The sequence below is a fragment of the Hesperophylax consimilis genome, chromosome 13, assembly GCF_061612785.1.
Source record: "Hesperophylax consimilis isolate HC1 chromosome 13, BYU_Hcon_1.0, whole genome shotgun sequence".
Taxonomy (NCBI): domain Eukaryota; kingdom Metazoa; phylum Arthropoda; class Insecta; order Trichoptera; family Limnephilidae; genus Hesperophylax; species Hesperophylax consimilis.
The window spans coordinates 17559723-17582970 of record NC_142848.1 but is presented as its reverse complement, the minus strand read 5'-3'; the positions used below and the strand labels follow the sequence as shown (position 1 = coordinate 17582970).

The following is a 23248-nucleotide window of genomic DNA, read 5'->3' as shown; positions in this document are numbered from 1 at the left end:
TTGTTTGTCAAAATTTTCTCTTTACATATTTTTATTACCAATTTGCATAGTAGTGGGATGCCTGACTCAAATCGGCAATTTTTATGCAAATTTAGTATTTCGTAGCTTTTTTATCATATCTAAACTGACTTTATTTTCTGACTTTCCATAGTTTCAACACCACATTTTCGATAATTCTATTGAAATGTGTCATATTAAATTGATATCGATTCAAGCTGAGCCTGTTTTCTTATGCGAGACCGCACAAGAGTCCCAACTGCTCCCAACCGTCTGGAGCCAGTGAGACTATGGTATCACCAATTGGGATACGTTGTGAGGCTCAAAGTAGTGGGAAGGGAAAGAAGATGGGGAAAGTACCTGGCTATATAATTTCGTCACCAAACACAGCCAAAGCCATTTTTTTATTGGCAAAGTTTTTTGATACATAGGCACATATATAATTATACAAAATATAAGACAGAAACAAACAAAAAATCCCACAAAGGCGAAGCCTGTACGTGGGCATTATAAGTACAAATTATAGAAAAATGTTTCTCATTTCTAGATTTTTTCTTACCCAGCTTTTAACATTTATTTTATACGAGTTTAGGTTTTGGCACATGTTGATAGAATTCGGCAAGGAATTAAACACTTTTGGGCCAATATAGTTAATGTGTCTTTGGGAAGCCTGGTTTTGCAGTGGGGAAATTTGCATTTCAAGCAACGTTTCAATTCTGAATGATGGCCTTATACCAGGGCAATACTGATAGTAACTTCCACTATGGAACGTGCCGCAAATATACTATTTATTATTTTAAAGGAGTATTTTGTGAAATAACACATATTTATCGAATAAAATTTACTTGCGCGCGCCGGGATATGAACCTGCGATCTCCAGCTTGCTAGTCGAGAGCCTTATCCTTCGACCACGGAGGCCATGGTTTCGTCAACCTAGAAATTCTAGCTAGAATTCATGAAGCCAGAGCTCATCAATTGAGTTTTTAGTGGGACACACAAACAGTTTTAAATTAAATGACTATCAAGATTGGTACACATTTTTGGTGTACGTATTAATCGCTCGCAATACTAGTTATACCTTGTTTGGTGTACGTATTTATCGCTCTCAATACTAGTGATGCCCTGTTTGGTGTACGTATTAATCGCTCGCAATACTAGTGATGCCTTGTTTGGTCTACGTATTTATCGCTCGCAATACCAGTGATGCCCTGTTTGGTGTACTTATTTATCGCTCTCAATACTAGTGATGCCCTGTTTGGTTTGCGTATTTATCGCTCTCAATACTAGTGATCCCCTGTTTGGTGTACGTATTTATCGCTCGCAATACTAGTGGTGCCCTGTGTGAAGTTAAGATTACAAACTTGTTAGCTTATAAAGTACCTGATTTATGTCGATCATTTTTATGCAAATACAGTTTGTGGGCTGTTTTTTTATATCTAATTTGTAATTCACCGTTCGTTTGAGGGGTAAGTTTTAACGAAGTCTCATCGGCTTAGATTCTGAGAGCTGATCTCATTTCGTAAACGGCCGAAGTTAACAAGTTGCCGAAGCTGAATGTCGCAGTTCCCAAATCAAATTATTCTCCAGTTATACAGCACACCGGTTCGTACTAACTAACGGTTTGCGAAACCTTAACCGGTTTGAGCTAACTGTTTTTGAAACCTTACCCACTTTGAATAAACTGTTTGCAAAACCTCAAGACCCCGAATTCCAAATTTCTACCGACATATAACGGACTTCTCTTGAGCACTTTAACCGTCTTAGTAATTAGATTCTTTCACGCTGGTTCTACGTTGGTGCAGAAAAGTCGGCCTTGAGACTGGTTTAAGACCATTTTAACCAAACAAACGCTATGGTAATAAGATAAATTTCACTGTTCTGACCTTACGCGCCGCGTTTATAAGTAAGGCTTTAAGTATTTAAGCTCTTAATTTTTTTTAAGTCAATCCTTATGAAATTCCCTCGATACTGGAATCGCAAAGTATGCTCCGAAAATTATTAAAAAAAACTCGTCCCCACCCAAATTATGTCGTTACCATAGACATATGAATATTAGTAGACCTGCCCTAAGTGGTTAAAAGCGTATTATCCCCACTCCCCATACCGGTTCCATTGGAGCCGGCTGTGCTCGCGTATGGCCTCAAGTGAAATTTGAAAACGTGACGTCATCATTCTTGTGCGAACTATGGTCGAGGCATCATCGGTTCATTTTACGAAATAACACGGCAAAATGTTGACCTAATGCTATGAAAACTTGTAAACATAGATGTGAAAAAGAGAATAAACCCAATTGTCGTATTACATTCCATATATAAGCATTATTTTACTTTATTTTAAGCATATTCACATCGTATAATATGAATCAGTTGTTACTATCACATCGAGAAACGTCTGGACGCGAAACACAAAGCTGGTTGGTTGCTGGGAAGTAAATTATGAACATTTATAAAAGTGTCTTAACTAAATACTTAAACGAAATATTCGACTCTGAAAATGGAACCGAATTTTTTTGCCGAATTTGGACTTCGCAAATTTGTTCATAACGTGGCGAGTAATTTGCGCTCCCATGTAAAAATGTCTATTCATTCAAAAGCAGATTTTACTTTTAAGAAGTAAATGGTGATATTATAATGCGAGATGCCTATTTACTGTCAGATTGATTTATTGACGAATCACAGTCAGCTTCACTCCCTTCGTTCTTCAACAGTTGATTTTACCCCTCGCCATTATCTTCTCGTCTATTAATTCCTATGTCTGTGGTCGTTACTCATTTATGCAGCACACACCGGTTCGAACTAACGGTTAGCAAAATCTCACCCGTCGTTTTACTGAGGCTGCGGCATCATTATGGGCCCAAACGCATATTTCAATACAAATCACTTTTACAAAGATTTCTAATTTTATGATAAATATAACTGATATGATATATATAACTGTTTGGTTATTTTCTTCTGGTTGGCTTATTTTGCAATGCTTCAAACTCCTTAACAACTGATTTATGGTCAGCGTTTATTTGATTCACGGTAAAAAAAAAATCGTAACCTAACCCAACTCTGCATTTAAATTGAATATTTTACTAGATTTTTTTTAACGTCTGCCTGGGGTCGTAGTTTTTTACGGGCTGTTAAAATGGCCGCCTCTTTTAAGCCCCCTCATACCCAATTTCTACTGATTTATAACAAGTTTCTTGTCAAGTTTTAAGTTCCAAAAAAGAGTATATTTTTGAAGATGATATCTATACGTTTTTTATGCCGATACGTTAATTATATGAAATTCTCTCTATAGAAAAAAATCGCAAAATAAGCAAAGAAAATTATTAACAACACGTTTTGTTCTATTATTTAATATGTTATACGCATGAAAAAAATCACAGTGTATCTTTAAATACAACTAAAGTGTCGAGAGATTTTTGCTCTATTTCAAACGAGTCGTGTTTCATTGAATATTTTCACCATTTTCGCTTAATTATTATCGTTTTTTAATATTATCGCGCTCCCTCTAACATTTGTATTTACAAAACATCATTGAACGCTTACTACAGGGCCTTAAAATAAGAGCATTTTATACCCACATCGCTAACTGTGTAACTTGAAAACTTTTACAACGAGCTTTTACTTGAATGAAAAACCGCCGTAACATGATATTTGAATTACCGTTATAGCTTTTGTTCGGAAGTTCCGAAAAAACTGTACTTTAATTTACTTTTTATTGTTCTTTACGGCAAGTGTTAAACAGTTCATTCGTGGCTTTGTAATATAAGAATTTCCCATTTTGTACAAACTAGCCCCCTATTTCCCGATACTTCAGATAAAAGTCGGTTGAACCTCCGCGAAAAGCTCGAGATTCGAATAACATACTTATTTATCTTCTCCGTGTTCCTTTCTTCGTTATTCTTTCTGAATCTTTTACCCAGTTTTAACCCTCTAGCGGCCTCGGTACTAAAGTGTTAGTTACTAAGCCTTTTATTGTACTTATTAGATTACCCTTCTCAACGGTGTCGCCCCCTGTATTCACTAAATTAAGAAGTGTCCAGTATGGGGTTGACTTTACTCCACCGATAGTCGAATACATTCAAGCGGACATATATTGCTATTTTTTTAATTAATGTTAATATTGAATGCTCATTATATCATGATAGGTAGATTTGTTATAAATGTTAAGATAGAATACTCATTATGTCATGATAGGTAGATTTGTTATCAATTTTGAGATAGAATACTCGTTATGTCATGATAGGTAGATTTGTTATAAATGTTGAGATAGAATACTCGTTATATCATGATAGGTAGATTTGTTATAAATGTTAAGATAGAATACTCATTATGTCATGATAGGTAGATTTGTTATCAATTTTGAGATAGAATACTCGTTATATCATGATAGGTAGATTTGTTATAAATGTTAAGATAGAATACTCATTATGTCATGATAGGTAGATTTGTTATCAATTTTGAGATAGAATACTCGTTATGTCATGATAGGTAGATTTGTTATAAATGTTGAGATAGAATACTCGTTATATCATGATAGGTAGATTTGTTATAAATGTTAAGATAGAATACTCATTATGTCATGATAGGTAGATTTGTTATAAATGTTGAGATAGAATACTCGTTATGTCATGATAGGTAGATTGGTTCTAAATGTTCTGAAAATCTTTAAGTGGTCATTCTTCAAGAATAATCCTTCCTAATTTTGTCTAATATCCCGTAGCAAAGAGTACGTAATTTTTTCAAACTATAATTATATTATCTTTATTTTATCTTTAACTATTTTATGTTTTGTTTTTGTTCTTTTCAGTCTGATTTCTCTTCTTTTTATTTTTCCATCAAAAACGTTTCTACGAGAGCCAATCACGAAACCAGAGTCCATAAGCGATTTGTTGTGATAAAAGTATTTCTTTGTGATTTTCTAGCAACGCTTCCCCTCGCGGAATTTCCCAAACACTCCTTTTCATATTTGTTTAGGTACCGACCCATGAAATTGACGAGAGAGAGAGAGAGAACACAATTCGAAGATAAACATGTGGCACCTCTGATGAACCAGATTTTCAGGGTCTCTTACATATCAATCGTCCATAAATGATGAATCAATCAATATATATTATATACACGGTCTACCCTACTGAATAAATCCTGAATTTAGATGTTAGTCTACCTACTTACTATCATACTCGTAGATCCTGGTTAAGACTTGAGTTTCTAACAAAGTTCTTATTTCATCAGAGAATCAAACCAAGTTTTTTTCATTATTTTTTTATCGTGTTTTAGCTATTTAAATTTCTTTTTAATATTTTTTTATCCTTTTGTATTTGGTCTATGCAGCGAGTTCCTTTGTTTCCTTCCGGAATTCCCGGTAACACTGAATGCAAATTACAAACACTCGAGAATGATGTTATTACCTTACTGGTAAAACGAGTTCAGAATACGCTTCACGTTTTAAAAGCTTTAATTTTAATTGAATGTGACGTAAAACAATGTATGAGTGTGTAAAATGTCTACACGGAGCTAAAGAAAATCTTTTATGATAGTATGGTGTTGCCATGATTCCAGCGCCCTTTGGCGTGCACTTTTCCCAATTGAACGGAATAGTGTCCCAGATTAATTATATTAGTTTCTTTGATTGGTTTCTGTTCCTTGGGTTTTGTCCCAAATAGCCGTCTGTCCCGATAAACCGGTATTAAGCGGAATCGACTGTATACAATAAGTAAGCCTAAATGGTCTGCTCCTGACAGAATTAATCCCCGTTTCATTCGCGTCGCTGCACAATCGAGTCATGTTGCTGACGTCAGTCCCTGCAAATGTGGGCACATCTGAGATGCGGGATGATACGTTATGATACTGGTGGTATTATCTGAAAATCTGTGTAGCTTCATTATTTATTGTTACTATGCAGACCAAAACATCTACAATTTATCCGAATCTACACGGTCATTATATTCGAATGGAAATAAGCGCAAATTGATGATTTTGATTTATTTATCATTGCAGCAGCGATCTCATGATAAGCAATTGAAAAAAAATACACACGTGATAACGAAAGAAAAAAATAAACACAAAATGAAATCTGGCGAAGAACGGTGAATACTAGTTAAACTAACAAATTGTGGATTAGCGGTGGAGCTAATTTATTGAAATTCCAATATAAAATGGTTTTACGGTGATATAAGTAGTTCGACAGAATATTCGAGATAAGCAGAATTTTAATAATAAGCGGTTGCGGTGATTTCCCGGTTTTATGAAAAACTCTGAGGAATATGGTAATTTGAGCTTTAACGTAGAACCCAGCTGTTTGACAAATTTTTCTCATTACTGAGATTCCTGCAATTTTTTAGTAAAGGGAAAAATGCTTACCGTCTTGTTAAAACAACACGAAGTAAAACATTTTTACAAAATATTTATTTTTAAATTATCGTTCAAGATTCATTGAGACCCAAAAACACACGACTATAATATATACTTAACATAGACATATGAATATTAGTAGACCATATTACCATCCCCATACCGGTTCCATTGGAGCCGGCTGTGCTCACGTATGGCCTCAAGTGAAATTTGAAAACGTGACGTCATCATTCTTGTGCGAACTATGGTCGAGGCATCATCGGTTCATTTTTCGAAATAACACGGCAAAATGTTGACTTGTACTATGAAAACTTGTAAAAATAGATGTGAAAAAGAGAATAAACCCAATTGTCGTATTACATTCCATATATAAGCATTATTTTACTTTATTTTAAGCATATTCACATCGCAAAATATAGATCAGTTTTAGAAACATATACTATCACATCGAGAAACGTCTGGACGCGAAACACAAAGCTGGTTGGTTGCTGGGAAGTAAATTATGAACATTTATAAAAGTGTCTTAACTAAATACTTAAACGAAATATTTGACTCTGAAAATACAACCGAATTTTTTTGCCGAATTTGGACTTCGCAAATTAGTTCATAACGTGGCGAGTAATTTGCGCTCCCATGTAAAAATGTCTATTCATTCAAAAGCAGATTTTACTTTTAAGAACTAAATGGTGATATTATAATGCGAGATGCCTATTTACTGTCAGATTGATTTATTGACGAATCACAGTCAGCTTAACCCCCTTCGTTCTTCAACAGTTGATTTTACCCCTCGCCATTATCTTCTCGTCTATTAATTCCTATGTCTGTGCTTATAACGAATTTTAAACATGACAATTAACAACTAGTTTCCGGAAAATTTTAATTATTTTAAAACTATCTGATGTGTACCCTGCGTTGCCGGGGTTATCCTTATGAGATAGACATATACCAATGCGGACTTTTTTGTAGGCCTTTTTAAGATATATAATATATAATTCCGGAGTATATTAATTTGATGTATCTCATAAGGTTTAGCCAGCGTCAGCAATGTAAGCGCCCGAAAATATTTTTTTTACCACATGATTTCAAAACATCGACTTTTCTCTACTTTCTATATGCATATAGAATATAATATGCATATATTGTACATATAAACCTTATACAGGATTATAAGAGTAATCAATGTTGGCAGTTACAAAGAAGCATGCTAATGAATAATAATATATCTACCTATATGTGACGCTATGATCAAACGTGGCCTCCAAACAAAAAACTTCAGTTATTAAAGATTTTCTGTACACTTCTAAAATCATATTCTTAGTAAGGTGCGATAATTAAATGGCTAAATGTGATCTCAATTGTTAAATTAAACTCTCGCATAAATCAATTTACTCAGTTCTGATTAATAATAATAATATCTTTATTTAGGAAAGTTTACACATTACAACTATACATACATATTATGGTGTACAATGATTTGTAACTTTTATATTTAAGGTTATAAAATTAACAAAAATGAAGAACTATTAATACAAACATAATATTGTGAAGGTAAAAAGAAAATATTAAAAGATTCCAATTGAGATATGGTCACGTTTGATTTTTAACGTCACACATAATATTTACAGATTTCGCTGGATCTAAAAAGGTTCAGATTTGAAGAAAATACAAATTTGCGCTTTAGTGCCAAAATAAGATATTATGTAGGTTTTTTTTTCTATTATATGTATTAATTTCTGAGAAGAAAAAGTTTTGAGTTTCGCTCTTAAAGCTGCCGTCTTTAACATAATATTATGTATCACATTTTCTCTTACATTTCCAGCGTTTCGTTTTAGTCCGTTGCTGAAGTTTCAAATGCCAATCCATTAGTCTTGTCTGTGTAGTGATGTTAATAGAACCGGCCAATTACAATATATATATATCCCATTCCCAAGCCGCAAGCTGCAGGTCATTCTCGCCTTTCGTAGGAAAATATTTAACAAACCCTCTTCAGTTTCGGCTCCGGACTCATTTCGTATTCAAGCACGCTTCGTCTACAATTCCGACCGTTTTCTGGAGTGGAATAAGGGATCGGCGCCACCTAGAGTGGGTGCTACGAAGCGATGCGGAACAACAGGCTATGTAATGTGCTGCGTCGTATACAACTATAACGCGATTGAATACTACGCCATTAAATGAACCACACCCTACAACCATTTTTACACTAGATCTAGGTAATGCAGTATTCGATTACATTGTATTATAGTCTAATCTCGACATACGCCTTGGTAAAAACATAGGCAACGTAAATTATTTTCACGTTTTCCTATAAATGTATTCGATTGAATGAAACTAATTTAACACTGTTCGCAAATAAGGGCCTTTGAAGCTTAACGAGCCTGCGTACAAGCACCACCCCGTGAAAAGTCTTTTGTCCCTTGGCGAATGCCTCCAGTTCCGGTGTTAGTGTTTTATTATCTAGTGCGCATCAGCAGGGGGAGGGTGGCAGACGTGACGGGTGATAGAGGAAATGCACGTTAGGGAGAAGGGTAGTGATAACCTATATTTACCGTAAATTTAACCTGTACCCCTATTTTTGCAAATTTTGCACCAGTGTGAAATTTGTATTATTTTAGTATGTGCTTGGGTGTTTGAACTCGATTTATTGATCCGGAAAGAATGGTGAATACTTTTAACAAGTGCATGTGTGTATGGGGAGGATTTCATGCAAAATGGAAAGGATGAATGCTGGAAACTCCATTAATGGAGGACTGCTAATGAGAAGTGAAGAAGCGAGGCTTGCAAGCCACGATGGAGCGCTGATACCAACCCTGATGTACGATGTTGAAGTATGGAACTGGCAGAGGAAGGATTCAAGTAGACTAAATGCAGGAATAAGATCCCTGGGGCGTAGGTGTGTAAAACCATGAATTACCGTATTACAAATATGGAGATCAGGAGAGAATTCAAAGCATTAGCACGATTTGGGCGTGTGGAGAAGAGAATAGTAACTAAATATTTAATTTTTTTTTGCTATTCGGCTGTCGAATCGTCTTCATTTGGGTATGTCAAATAATATAAAAGGCGATTCAAATGGGAAAACCTATGAAAAGTGATGCACAAAACAATCGGTGTTGGTATTTATTATTGTAAAGAGTTTCGATAATAATAACAGATTATCAGAGTGAGTTGCAGCCAGGTCAAGTTTTGTTGTCAGCTTTGCCGAAAATAATGTATAATTGATTACTCATGAAAATAATTACTATTGATTATAGATGTGCTGATGGTTTTGCAATCAATAAATTCTTGCATTGTAATTTTATCGTTTTAATTACTTTTTTTTTACTATTCTAAACTATTTTTTTTAAATGTTAAAATTACAAAATATAGCCTACGTGTATTTATTTTGCAATGTTACCCCCATATCTACAATGGCGACTTCAGCAACGACTGCAAAGTCATCCGCGTAAAGCTCTAGTGCACTTTATGAAAAGAAATTAACTTTTTGAAAATGGAATGACTTTCGTGAAGTATTTTATCCAAACGAATCGCAGCATTTTACCTCGAGGAAATTCTTCCTACAGCAGAATTTTCTTTTCACTGTATCTTGTTGGTAGGTACTAACAAAAAAATGTTTACCTGGACTCGGGCTCTCCGACTTTGTATTCAGCTCACGGTGGAGTTCGGCATTTCTCATGAGATACTAATACTGAATTATTTATATAGTTTGGTTTTAAATTAGGATTATTTTAAATCCCTAAAAGTACTCGTTGTTCATTTTGATCTCCGGTGTTGAAATAAATTCAAATGCGACATTGTTATCAGATGGCTAATCAGCGCCATTTTGTTTTTTAGTACTCTAGGTTCGTTTCAGATTTCTATCAAATTGTGATCAGCTGAAAATAATGATAATATTTGGCTGATTTATATAGCGTCGTTTTCGTAAAAAAAACACCTCAAGGGCGCTGTACAAATATATGTATTAAATAATAGAAGTGAACTGAAAAAGTTCAACTGTTAACCCACCTTTTTACACAACGCTACGGAATATTTCCTTAATATTACCCAACCTGTACAAATTTGCGATATATATATATCGCTTTCTAAGGGTTTTGATACTCTCAGTAACGCCCTGGTGAAAGACCACCATTCAGAATCGAAACGTTTGGAATGGCTTAACCTTGTTTGTTGACTTAGATTTGTATAGCCAGGTACTTCTCTATTTCTTTCTATATTCTTCTTCCCCGTTTTCTTCCCTCTCGCTCTTTTCAGCATCACGACATACCCCAGTTGGAAATCTCGTAGTCCCACTGACTTTGGGCAGTTGGGACTCTTGTCCGTTATCTTATTTCGTGTACCCTAAGAGAGAAAGATACAACGCCAGAGTTACTCTCAGAAATGAACAGTTGACACATCTGGGCAGATTGCCTCAGATTCCGAGCCAAATATTCCTTCACACGATGTTTCGCCGTATATTTCACCCCTTTGTTCGTCTGTGCTCCTCGTGCGCCGAGTTACGTCATTGTTTTTGTCCGATCGACTGCAGCGTTTTGGCGCATACTTGTATTAAAAATAAACGTTTGAGGTTAACGACTATTTATTAATTGTGGCACAATCAGTTTTCTTTCCAATCGGTATATATATCCAACTTCTAACACTGTTGAAGATATCTTTATAAACCATGCTATCTATCATGCCCCAACATTCAAAATTATTCTAATTGATTGAAATGTCTGTTGTAAAACAAATGCTTAAGCGTTATTGTCATTAGGACAACAGTGTTACAGGGGGTATCCGTTTCCACGAAACGATCTTATAAGGGACAACTCAACCAGCGGATGATAAGAAACTATGTTCACTATTGTGTAACTTTATATGTACATAGTACCCTCCGTTGTTGCAGCTATGGTTAAATCGAGAACAACCATTGTTTTGCACCGCCTTTATTATCTAGCTCGAAACTCGGTGTTCATTTTTGAATGTTAGCGAGACTTTCTGCTAAAGAATAATTTATCGCAGTTTATAAACATTCGAATGCCTGCGTTGTATTGATTTTTACGCTAGCATTTTGATGTACATGGTACGGATTTGCGTAGTACGTTTCGTAGCAAGCGTATTACGTGTCGCATCAGATTATAGCCTTTATATGAAAGGTATATTTTATGTGTGAAAATTTGTATCTTTTAATTGACTTTTGTTTTCTTAACTATCCCGCAGCCAAGTGGGGGAGTAGGTAGTACCCAAAATTACTATCCTCCTTATATTAGCTTAAATACTTGACATATCATTTTAGTATTTTACGTATTTCTGCGCAAATATATAAGTTACCATTAATAATTAACTGAATAATTGGGATTTCTATAGTTTTAGGACAGAAAAATGCATGGAGTCGTCGGAAGACCCACTTGGTTACAGACGTTTTGTTTGGCATCTTGGCTTGTCAAGAGTTAAACAGCTTCCTCAGACTAAATGGAAGATCATTCCGAGAATGTGGACTCGTCATCGTGTTGAATGCTCAGTCCCCTAACTCCGCAAAATGTCGCGGAGTTGTGGCTTCCTCTTAATGAAGAGGAAGCCATAAACCAAAAAGTGTTTTTAGGGTACCTTTTATCGCCACGAATATAGATAATAAACATAGAAATCGCTTGGCAATCGGAGTTTAAAAACGCCCGATTTCAAGCACCAAAGTGGTTTTTATTTATTTTGTGAATAATTTTAAAAGAAAAAAGTTCATCAAAGGAAACTTTCAGAAATAATCTCATCCATAATATCGTATTTTTTTAAATTGATATTTGCGTTCATACATTTCCAATGAAAAAAATTGTTTCACTTTTTTTAATGTAATTGATCATTTTAATTCTACTCGAGGAAAATTTATACGAAGCATAATTTTGGTATTCATTATGTTTACTGATTCGTAATAATAATCGTAAATGGTGATTTAGTCTTGCTTCGCTTTTAATAATACGAGAGGGTTCAACCGGTGCGTGTGGATATTAAAAATAAGACCGAAACCAAATTAGGATACAAAAGCATTTATCAAAAAGAAAGTGCATTATCTCGCAGTCGCATTGCTTTTTACGCTTTCTTTGTGTGCGTGGGTCAAATTTGTCTTCCAGCATATTCACGCCAGCCAAAACTAGTGGCTAACTTCACGGGAATCATTTTTCTAACACACAAAAGGCAGTTAGAAATATTTTAATATACCGATGGTTCGGCGCATTAAATTCGTTAGACCGGGTCGCTGAAGTTTTGCTGTCTGCGTGAAAATCGTTGATTTCATATTTTTGCTCTCCGTTTCGAAATTGGAAAAAATATTATATTATATTATTTTATTTTATTTATTTGGGAAAATCAACAGATTATGTTGCCTATGACATAGATGCAAACACTCATAAAGGAATTTTAACATCAATCTTCTTCAGTAAAATTGACTCGAACAAAGCAATTAGCGTGTTGTATACTATGCAAGTCTGTATATATTACAATCAAACAGGGCCTTGGCTTAATTATCTGAATTTCGTCATGCGCAATTCTATCCTTAACTTAAATCTCTCTTGTCTTTCTTCTGACTTGTTAAATGATTTACGAGCAAAAGTGGATGCGACTCCAGCTACTCCAGTACGCGTACCTCGCATACTTCGGTTTTATACATACCTACAGCAAAATTTTGTTAAAGTATTTTACACGCCAAACTTTGTTTTGTTCCTCGAAACTTTTTAGTCTCTCACAAAAGACGAAAGCCGCCGCTTCACACTGGCTCCTGAGCTCAGACACCAAAAGAATTTTGTATCCACACACGAATTGTAATACCTTATTGGAATTTTCTGGACCACTGTGAACCTGTCACTATTTTTGCTTTGGTAGAAATTGGTAGAATTGTTTTTTGTGGTTAGTTAAATCACATTGCCAGTTGCTACGGATTAATTTGATTGATTGATTGATCGATTGATTGACAAATAACATTCTTTCCGTAAACTACTGCCAATTCAAACGCGGTTTAGTGTCAAATATTTTTGTCACTACAATTTATTATGTTTTATCCTTATTATTGGTAAACTTTTTTTCAAAGAACGACCTGTTTACGAATATCCTGGTAATATTTGAACTCCTACTACCAAATTACTAACAGTGGTAAATGTTGATAACATAATGAAGAAGGACTTATCCACTGACAAATTGAGCTTACTTGCCCAAATTACACTTATATCAGTTTATCTATTCAGTAATTGATTTAAATAAAAATTATTTAAAACTTATTTTTAATCAAATTTTAGACACAACACTCGAATTTTTGCAACGCTTTTAGCTTATTTTTCAAATGTGTTTTAGTTATTTTTTTTTCTTGAAAATGACCATAGGTTGTTAAATTATGTACTTGACTTACTCTTTTACATTATTTTGAAATAAAAAATATGAATCAAATTTGGTCTCCAGAGACTTTTTAATTATGTGTTTTTTTTTTCAAAACAAACAGCAACCAAAAATCTTAATCGTATCGTCACGGGTCACTCAGACGAGTAACCACCCGACCCCAACACTCCAATGCATACTGATTTTTGTATGTTTTTAGTTGAGAAAGAAATGTCACCGGAGACCAAAATTTCTTTTACATTTTTACTCCAAATGATGTCAGGAATCACTAGTTAGAAGTTCTTTAACCTCCTATGTAGCCTTCGGTGGCCTAGTAGTATATTTGCAATTTTCCGTGGGGTAGCCAAGAACAAAATAAAAACGTAAAACAATGCTGCCACAACGCCGCGCAATGAATAAATCCATCCCGTTCATTTCCCAGCGGCGTCATAATATATTATTTTCTTGACATTCACCGCTTTTATTTATTTATTTTCAGGGAATAAGATATCCGATAAATTCCCTCGGAGCTTTTCCCATCCATTCGTTACGGAATAACCCGCCACACTCCATAAAGTAACATCTCCCACTGACTTTAAAGCAAAGAATTATGTGCCTAACCAAACCAAAACTCACCCCCCCCAGTCTAATCCAACCCATCCCAACCAAATATAATTGCAACTTAATTCAAATCATCCTAACCCAAATATTTTTTGGTGCCTAATCAAGAAATAGGTGATATTTTTTATTAAGTCATATATTTGATGGCCAGTATGTTGCTCGATGTGGCTTTGGATGACGAGATCAGAATAGCCAGGCACTTTCCAAACATGCTCTTCCCCACCTCATTCCCTTTTCCATTCACATAATAACCTGATTGGGTATACCGTAGTCCCACCGGCTTCGGGACAGTCGAGAGTACGTTGGACTCTTATCATTATTCGCATAAAAGTAAAAAAAATAATAATTGTATTATGGTGTTCTTTAATTATTTTGGTATCGGTGTGACCGATTACTTGAATTATCTTGGTTACCAAAAATTACGTTGGTGATCATTTAAATAATCCCTCAACATCCCATAATAGTAATATGAATTATTCTCGTCAGATTCGAAATGTTACGAAACTTTGAGTCGTTTCCTGGTAATTTTCCGCCTTTCGCATTTGGCATTTCAGTTTACAATCGGCCGTTGAAGAATGTTGAATGTTAAGTTGGTGCTTTAAATTCACTTCCCGATCCCGTAGCATTGAATTGCAAAGCTGACGGCCAGGCGAAGTTCCTTTGGACCTGAAGCGAAGTCCTGAAATCCTGTTCTACCTAAATATATCAAAGGGTTAATGGGATTCTCTTCGACTTTCTCACCTCTTTATTCTATCTTGGTAAAGTTTATATAATTGGGAAACTATAAAGGCGAACTTGAATTGGAACGTAGATAAAGGCGTCTGGATTAAATTGAAATCAAATTTTATATACATTTTTTCGATTATCTTGATATGTCAGAAGTCTGAATCGATAATGAGTCCCAACTTCCCCGAAACAGTTGTTTTCTGTTTGTTTGGGTGGGGAGAGCAAAGAGGAAGGTTGAGAAGTATCTACATGGCTTTTCCGATCTGGTCACTGAACAAAGTTTCCACCACTTCAAGCAACATTTCTATTATGAACGATGGGATGGACTAGAACACGATACTGAAATTGTCGTCCACTATTGAACACTATACTGAAAGTGTCGTCCACTATCGACCGCGATAACGAAAGTGTCGTCCACTATCTAACGCGATACTGAGAGTGTCGTCCACTATCTAACGCGATACTGAGAGTGTCATCCACTGTCTAACGCGATACTGAGAGTGTCATCCACTATCGAATGAGGTCCAATTAAATTTGCTCGTCAGGATTTAAATACGCTTCGTATGGGTCGAGAGTCACGGAGCTTACCGTTCTGCCACCATTCAGCATAAAACGTGCTTGCATTGTTGGTTTCGTGGGAGATTTTCTTGATTAAAAAAAGAACAGCTGTGAAAGTATGCCGTTACAAAATAAAATTGAAATCTTTAACAATTTAAATCATATTAACATGTGAGCGTGCTATTCAAGGTTGGGAATTTTTTAACTTCAAAAGAGTTTAAATTCGCGTTCAGGTTATCTAAACAATTTGTGGAAGACAGATTTCATTTTTCGCCGAAGTAAAACTCAAAGGTAATTTCATTTAATATACGCATTCTAATAGAAAGGTAAACGTCGTTAAATTGTTTTGCACAACGACCTTAGCGGAGTATGTATGTCGTAGCGTTTCATAAAAGTGGTGATGGTATTACGATACACCCATAGTAATTAATATAAGCAAAATAGGAATTAACGTACAGTTGTTGGAGAAGTTAGCAAATCGCCAAGTTCTTGTCATTCAATTAACCGTTAACCAAAGCCGTACTAACCGGCTTTGCTCGAATTTTAACACTCTTCTTTCGACTTTTTTTTCTCTTTGAAAATTATGTCAATAGATTTTGATGGATATGAAGTTTTCGAGCTGAACATAGTCGAGTTGACTTACAAGTAATTATACCTACAGATAAGACTGTTCATGTTTTAAAAAGCTACAGCTCACTGTAGAGACATCTACGACAGCGCAGATACGCATTTTTACTCCAAATAAGCTTACCAAAAGTTAGTTAGTCTGTCGGTAAATTCCATTAAGCCCTTTATTTGTTTATTTTTGTTAGTTTAATAATATGTGTTTTTTTTATTGTTCACCTAACTGGGTCATTCCTAAAGTGAACACTTTTAATATTGTGTGTTGAATTTATTCTGCCTGCATCATTTAACCAAATTGACTTAAGACAAACAACGTTTCAAGAGCCGTTTTCAAGAATGTATTTCACCTTCTCTTCTTTGAACAAACAAGCGAGCATGTCGTGGTGCGTGGCTTTTGGCTCATGCCCCATGCTCGTCCTAGAACGATGGCGGTGGTACCTCACCTATCTAATCAACTAATCAGCCTTCCCTCCGATCTCATTGTGAATTCACCTCGTTTCCCTATGTGTAGTACACATATCGCCTTCCCCTAAGGCCTCAAGTGGCGCGCTGCACTCCCCAGCCACGTGTGTCTTGGAGGCGTACGTAGAAAATTCTCAAATTATTAGTTTTTAATTTTCCCTTTTTATGTCTAATAGGGATATACATGACACCGTGTATATAATAAACCTCGCCTACAAAACTAGGTTAAATAGTTACATATGTAACCTATTTAACCTAGTTTTTAATCACTTTTCATAACTTCATAGCACTTTTTATAGGTGTATTGAATTGTCATTTTGATGAGTTATCCGGTCACCACTTTAAATAATTCTTAATCTGCTCTTTCATAGATGGCGCTAATTTAATTATTTTAGGAAGTACACTTTTTGGTAGTTATGCTTTAAAATATTACGATAATTTTTGTTCGCGCCCATGCATAAATATAAATAAATAGTTTTGTCCGTATACAAACTCAATTCTTTCAAGAGAGGCTTATAAATACTAAAATGGATTGAATCTCCGATACAATATTGTTTTTGTATGCCTTTCTTGAAAGAATTGAGTTTGAGTGCGATCGTAATTCATCTTAAGAGTGTAATAAAATATATATTTTATCATTTTTAAAATTGCAACGTATCTGCGATTTAAAAGGTGTGATGGAACAGAGTAAGTAATGATGATAATAGTTTGTTTCACGTCACATGCAATTCGCTCTGAAAACATTAACCCATAATCTTTAAATAGTATATAACAAATTATAATAATTTGTTATCCTTTGTGCTATGCATAAAAACCTTGTCTTATAAACATTAATTTATCATTTAAAAAAGGTATAAAACAAAGTCGCTATCCGCGTCTGTCTGTCTGTGCGCTTAGTTCTTCTAAACTACGCAATGGATTTTGATAGGGTTTTTATCATAATTTAAAGATTTTTTTCCCAGAAGGTTTATATAAATAATACATGCATATTATATTTATAGAAAGTAGAGCAACGCCGGGTACCCTTTTGCTAGTTAATTATAATTAACAATTATTTTACAAGCAATAATTATTCGCCTGAAACACTCATCCACATTGAAACATCTCCTGATAAAAGATACATGACGCCAACGGGACTCGAACCCGTGTCCCTTCGATTTCCGGTCGACAGCTCTGACCACTGAGCTATGGCGGCTTATCTCTTATCCGCGAAATAATTCAATATATACTAGTGTTTCATTCAACAATTACTGGTTGTTACATTTTTTCACCTGAAAACAACCAACTTTATTTTGTATGAGAAAGGCATTGTAAGTGCTAACTCTCTCACTAGATGGCGTCGAGACAAATTGTCTACATTTTTAGTTGAAATACTAGAACTTGTCAAATATTAATTACAGTGTTTCAGGCGAATAATTATTGCTTGTAAAATAATTGTTACCCTTTGCGCTATGCATAAAAAATCTTGTCTTAAACATTAGTTTACCAAAAAATAATAATTATAATTAAGTTCAATGACCAGATTTGAATACGATCCAGATACCCATTTCGCGAATTTTCTCTTCTCCATCTCATTCTGCCACCCACTCCCGTACATACCCCGATTAGGGATGCAACGATGTTTAGTGGCCAGATCTGAACAGCCACGTACTTCCCACCCTTCGTATTCCTCTCCTCCCAACTCCCTTCAGCCTCAGTTGCGGCTTGTGGGCATCATTGTCGAGGGAGGGGAAGATTGATTTTCTTGTTCACGTCATAAAAATAATTTTCAGTTTTTATTCCGCAAAATCTTTAAAATTTAACTGCACGTCACTGGTATTATAACACCCCGACCGCCTAATTTGCTCCTCCCATTGACAGTGCTGTTAACTTGTACAGGCGATCCGCTTTAGGACAGTGCCCGAGAAGTTAACGACAATTAATATAAATACCTCAAAAATGAATTAATCACCTTAATTACGGCAGCCCGTCCTTGAACGAATTATTTTGACTTATGTCATGTTGACAGTAAATTCAGTGGATCAAGGTTCATTTAGTTTCAATATACTAGTTTTTTTACTTATTATTTTTGAATGATAAACTAATGTTTATAAGACAAGGTTTTATGCATAGCATAAAGGATAACAAATAATTATAAGCAATAATTAGTCGACTGAAATATCAATACAAATTGAAAATATCTCCTGAGTAAAAATAAATGCCGCCAACGGGAATTGAACCCATGCCTTCTGATGTCCGGTCAGGTAATTGTTGATTGAGGTACTAGTACATATTTAATCATTTGGTGGCTTGGAAATAAGCCGACGTAGCTCAGTGGTTTCAGAGCACCTGACCGGACATCAGAAGGCACGGGTTCAATTCCTGTTGGCGGCATTTATTTTTACTCAGGAGATATTTTCAATTTTTATTGATATTTCAGTCGACTAATTATTGCTTATAATTATTTGTTTTACTTTTTTACTTGATTATCAATAGTTGATCATAGTTAAAAAGTAAGTAAAATTGTTGCAAGATGATATTTTTGATTCTGAATTTGAAATATGAAATTGACAAATATGACTTTTAATGAATAGCTCCCATTGGTCGAGTGGTTTAAGACGCCTATCTCGGTAAGACGAGAGATTCTGGGTTCGATTCCTAGTTGTTGTGACCGTTATTTATTTTTTCTGTATATTGTTCTATTTCATGTTTCATTAAGATTTATTAGTATTATCTTCTTTTCAATGATACATTTTATTGATGAGTATAACCTTATAAACAAGTTAAAAGAAAACGTTGTTCCTGGATAAAAAAAACTATTTTCTCCTTTGTGCAGAGCCGACAAATGCCGCCAAATATCAAGAGGAAAAATCACGTTATAGTTTATATTTTTCCCGCCTCGAAATCCCGACTCTATATATACAAACGTTATTTTTGTTTCAACGTTTTCCACGCCTAATTTTAGTTTTCTCGAATACAAAAGAATTGGATAAACCCTTGGTTATTTCTGCTCACACAAATCTACATCATTTAGACAAATTGTGTCCGAAGCAGCTAAGACTAAACCGTTTACGTTCTTGTTTTCTGTATTTAGCTCGGACTGATGTCGATTAAGTCTATCGTCGAGCAAATTGGGAGCAGTTTGTATAAACTGTTTACTATGAACATTGTTACTCGAGGTTGAAAATTAACTTGATGGCAATGCGATATTTTCGTCCGTAGTTAATGTTACAAGTCGACGGGAAAGGCCTTAATATTTGATGAACATGAAATAAGTTCTTGCTAGCAAGAGTCGCATACATTTCTGACCAGTGATGCCAACTCGAATTTTAAAGTAGAGCTAGGCGAAACCCAAAAAAGAGCCAAAAAGGAGCTAAAATTTTGAAAGTGACATAAAGCATGGGGGGGGGGGTTGTTAGAAAATTTCAGAGAAGAAAAATTCGGGGGCGGACTGCAGAATTTTTGACAAAAAAAAAACTTACCTTTTGTCCTTCTTGTTGGCTGCTTTTGAACAACTCATAACAAACATTCAACAATACACTTGTTTGTTTTTATAATTTTCAAAACACAATTATTTTTGATAATATCGAAGTCTTCAGGATATTTTTATTGTTTTTTTTTATATTTTTTTTTTTTGCTAGGCAGCGACTAGTCCTCTAAAAAATCTAAGCAGTCATCCGGTTCCAGTTCCTGTACCATCGCATTGCTAGGACCGTGGATTCATCAGGATTTTTTTCATATACAGCCATTGTTCCAATTTTTTTTGAACTTCTGGGGGAAGTTCATAATCCTCGCAACATTTGTTGTGTCGCCTGAGTCCCGATCGAATTGTTAAAATCGAATTAACCATGTCATTGCCAAGTCTATTTCTAGTTTTATTTTTGACTATATTTAACTGGCTAAAAACTCGTTCCACTTCTCCGTTTGACCACGGCAGAGCAAGTACCGAAACTGCGAAAGAGCTGATTTCGTGGAAAGGATTTTCATCAGCGGCATCACAATACTTTAGAACCTCAGCCCCAAACTTGACTGTGCTTGATGTGCTTCTCCAGGGTATTAGAGAGATCTTGAACCATTGGACTTCGGCTTTTGCAATGATGTCTGCAGAAATGCCAATTCCGTTCATCAGAGGTGCGATGCTTTCTTTCAGCAGTTTTAAAGTGTTCGAAACTGACAACTGATCTATTTTCCGTAAAACTTCATAATTTTCGATCAAAAGAAATTTAAAATCGATAGGTTTACAGCGCAGTTCACTGTGAGTCTTGCGCGGCGGCCTGAAGTTTCGCGGGACTCGGTCGCTCCGAAGTGTGCGTGTAAACGGCGCTATTTTTAGTAACTGTTGTGCAGGAGTTCGGGAAACTTTTTTTTGGGAAGTCCTCGTTATTTTGGAATATTATTGCAAATATAATGTTTTTTAATATTATTTCACGTGAATAAGAGCTGAAAAATCTGAAAAACGAGCTAAGAAGCTAAATGACTTTTTTTGGAGCTGACGACGTCGATTTAGAGCCAGATCTAGCTCTAAAGGAGCTGAATTGGCAACACTGTTTCTGACAGCAAAATTTAAATGTCGAGTTATCTACCGCCTATCGCAGTTATCTATCCTATCCATCGAGTTTTATCGAGTCCCAACTGCTTCTAACTGTTCGGAGGCCGTGGGACTATGGCATCCCCAATCAGGGTTTTTTGTGAGGTTGAAGGGAGTGAAGAGGGAAAGGAGACGGGGAAGAGGAAGGTTAGGGAGTACCTGGATATTCAGATCTATTCACCAAACACGACTGAAGTCATTTCAAGCGACGATCTATAAATTGTCTTGCTTTAATTAGTTAAAGTGAATAAATATTTTGTTTTAACAACCAATTTTATTAATTTTACTTCAATGACCGAAGTTTCATATTACAAATTTCGTGATAAAGAAGTAAAAATTTACGCTGATTGAATGTTTTTGATGGGGAACATCTTTTGGCGCGCCGCCTAGGGAGGTAAAACCGACTCTAAACGTGGCAGGACGGGACTACTTGTAAATGCTCTTGCACGGAATTGCTGATTTCATTCGGCCAGACTCGTTATTCGTCGGCTCTTTTCGCCCGGTCGTTAAAACTCTGTGCGTTATATTTGCTTCTATTCCCACTAAAATTAGCAATGGATATATTCTAGATGATGATGTATTTTTAATTTGTGATATATTTCTTTGTGTATGTTTTAATAATAAAAAATAATTGTTTCACAATCAAAAATATAAAGACTTGTTTACTTTCATTTTTACTTCCTTCAATAAAAAACGATTTCGATGTTCGCATCTGCCAGGCATCCCGTGACGGCTTTTTTTTTAATGCGCGAATTTTAACTTTTAACAGTTCAATACTTTCAAAATTTGTCTTATTAGCCCCCCCCCCCCCCCCCCCCCCGTTTACCCAATTTCTACCGATTTATAACAAATTTCTCGTCAACTCTGTTAAGTTTTTAAGTTCCAAAAAAATATATGTTATTTTTGAAGATAAAGAAAAGAAAAAAAATCGCAAATCTCCGAAAATTATTAAAAATACTTTTGTTCTGTTATTTATTATGTTATAGACATGAACAAATGCATAGTGTATCTTTAATTGCAACTAGAGCATTTGTCGAGAGATTTTTGCTCTATTTCAAACTAGTCGTGTTTTATTAAATATTTTCCCCATTTTCGCTATTTTATATTATTATCATTTTTTTTTATATTAGCGCGCTCCCTCTAAAATTCGTATTTACATATCTTTGAACTCTTACTTCGGGGCCTTAATTAACATTCAGAGAAAATTAGAATTGGAGTAAAATTTTATCTTGGATATTTTATCATAGTTGATTTATTTTACCATCAAAATACGTACGTTAATAACGAATAGTAAAATGTATCGATGAATCGGCCAATGTTAGTGTTATGTTAATGGTTTTCTGGCACGGCCGCTGTATTATAAATATTATTTTTGTTCTGTTTGCACAATCTCTTTATTAATTTTGTTAGATTTGTTATTATTTGATTTATTTCGCAATTCGGATTTCGTCGGGCACATAATAAAAATACCCAGCCGAAATGATTTCGAATTTATTTGGATTAGGACACCGATTGCATCGAAAAATTGGGCGTAGCTTGTATTCATCGTATTCCAACACGTTTTTCAGGAAATATATACAGTTTTTTTTTTATAATATTTCATACTTTATTTATGAATGAGGCCAATGATATGACGAGTTTTTTTTTGTAGATTTGCAGTCCATGTTAAGGGCGAGAAAACAACTATCACGCATAAAAACATGTATAAATAAATGTACTTACCTACCTAGCAGAACTTAAAAAAATCTTATTTGATTGTTTAGTATAAATATCTACCCCACAAGAGTTCCAACTGCCCAGAGTTAGTGAAACTACGGCATCCCCAAATGGGGTATTTTGTGGATAAAATGAGCAGAGAAGCATCTCTATGGAAAAGCTCTTATGTCCTTACCACACAAGAGTTTAAGGCTAAAGGGTGTGGTAAGGGGAAGAGGATGGTTGGGAAATCACCTGGCTATTCAGATTTAGCCACCAAACATGCCTAAAGCCATTTAAAGCAACTTTTCGATTCTGAATGCTG

The 23248-nt window shown here is 35.1% G+C and overlaps 1 protein-coding gene across 1 annotated transcript in view; it reads left to right on the top strand.

Moving 5' to 3' along the window:
- The window catches only part of Bsg (immunoglobulin domain-containing protein Bsg), a 102513-nt gene that overhangs the window by 59409 nt on the left and 19856 nt on the right, over positions 1 to 23248 (top strand). The window lies entirely within an intron of this gene.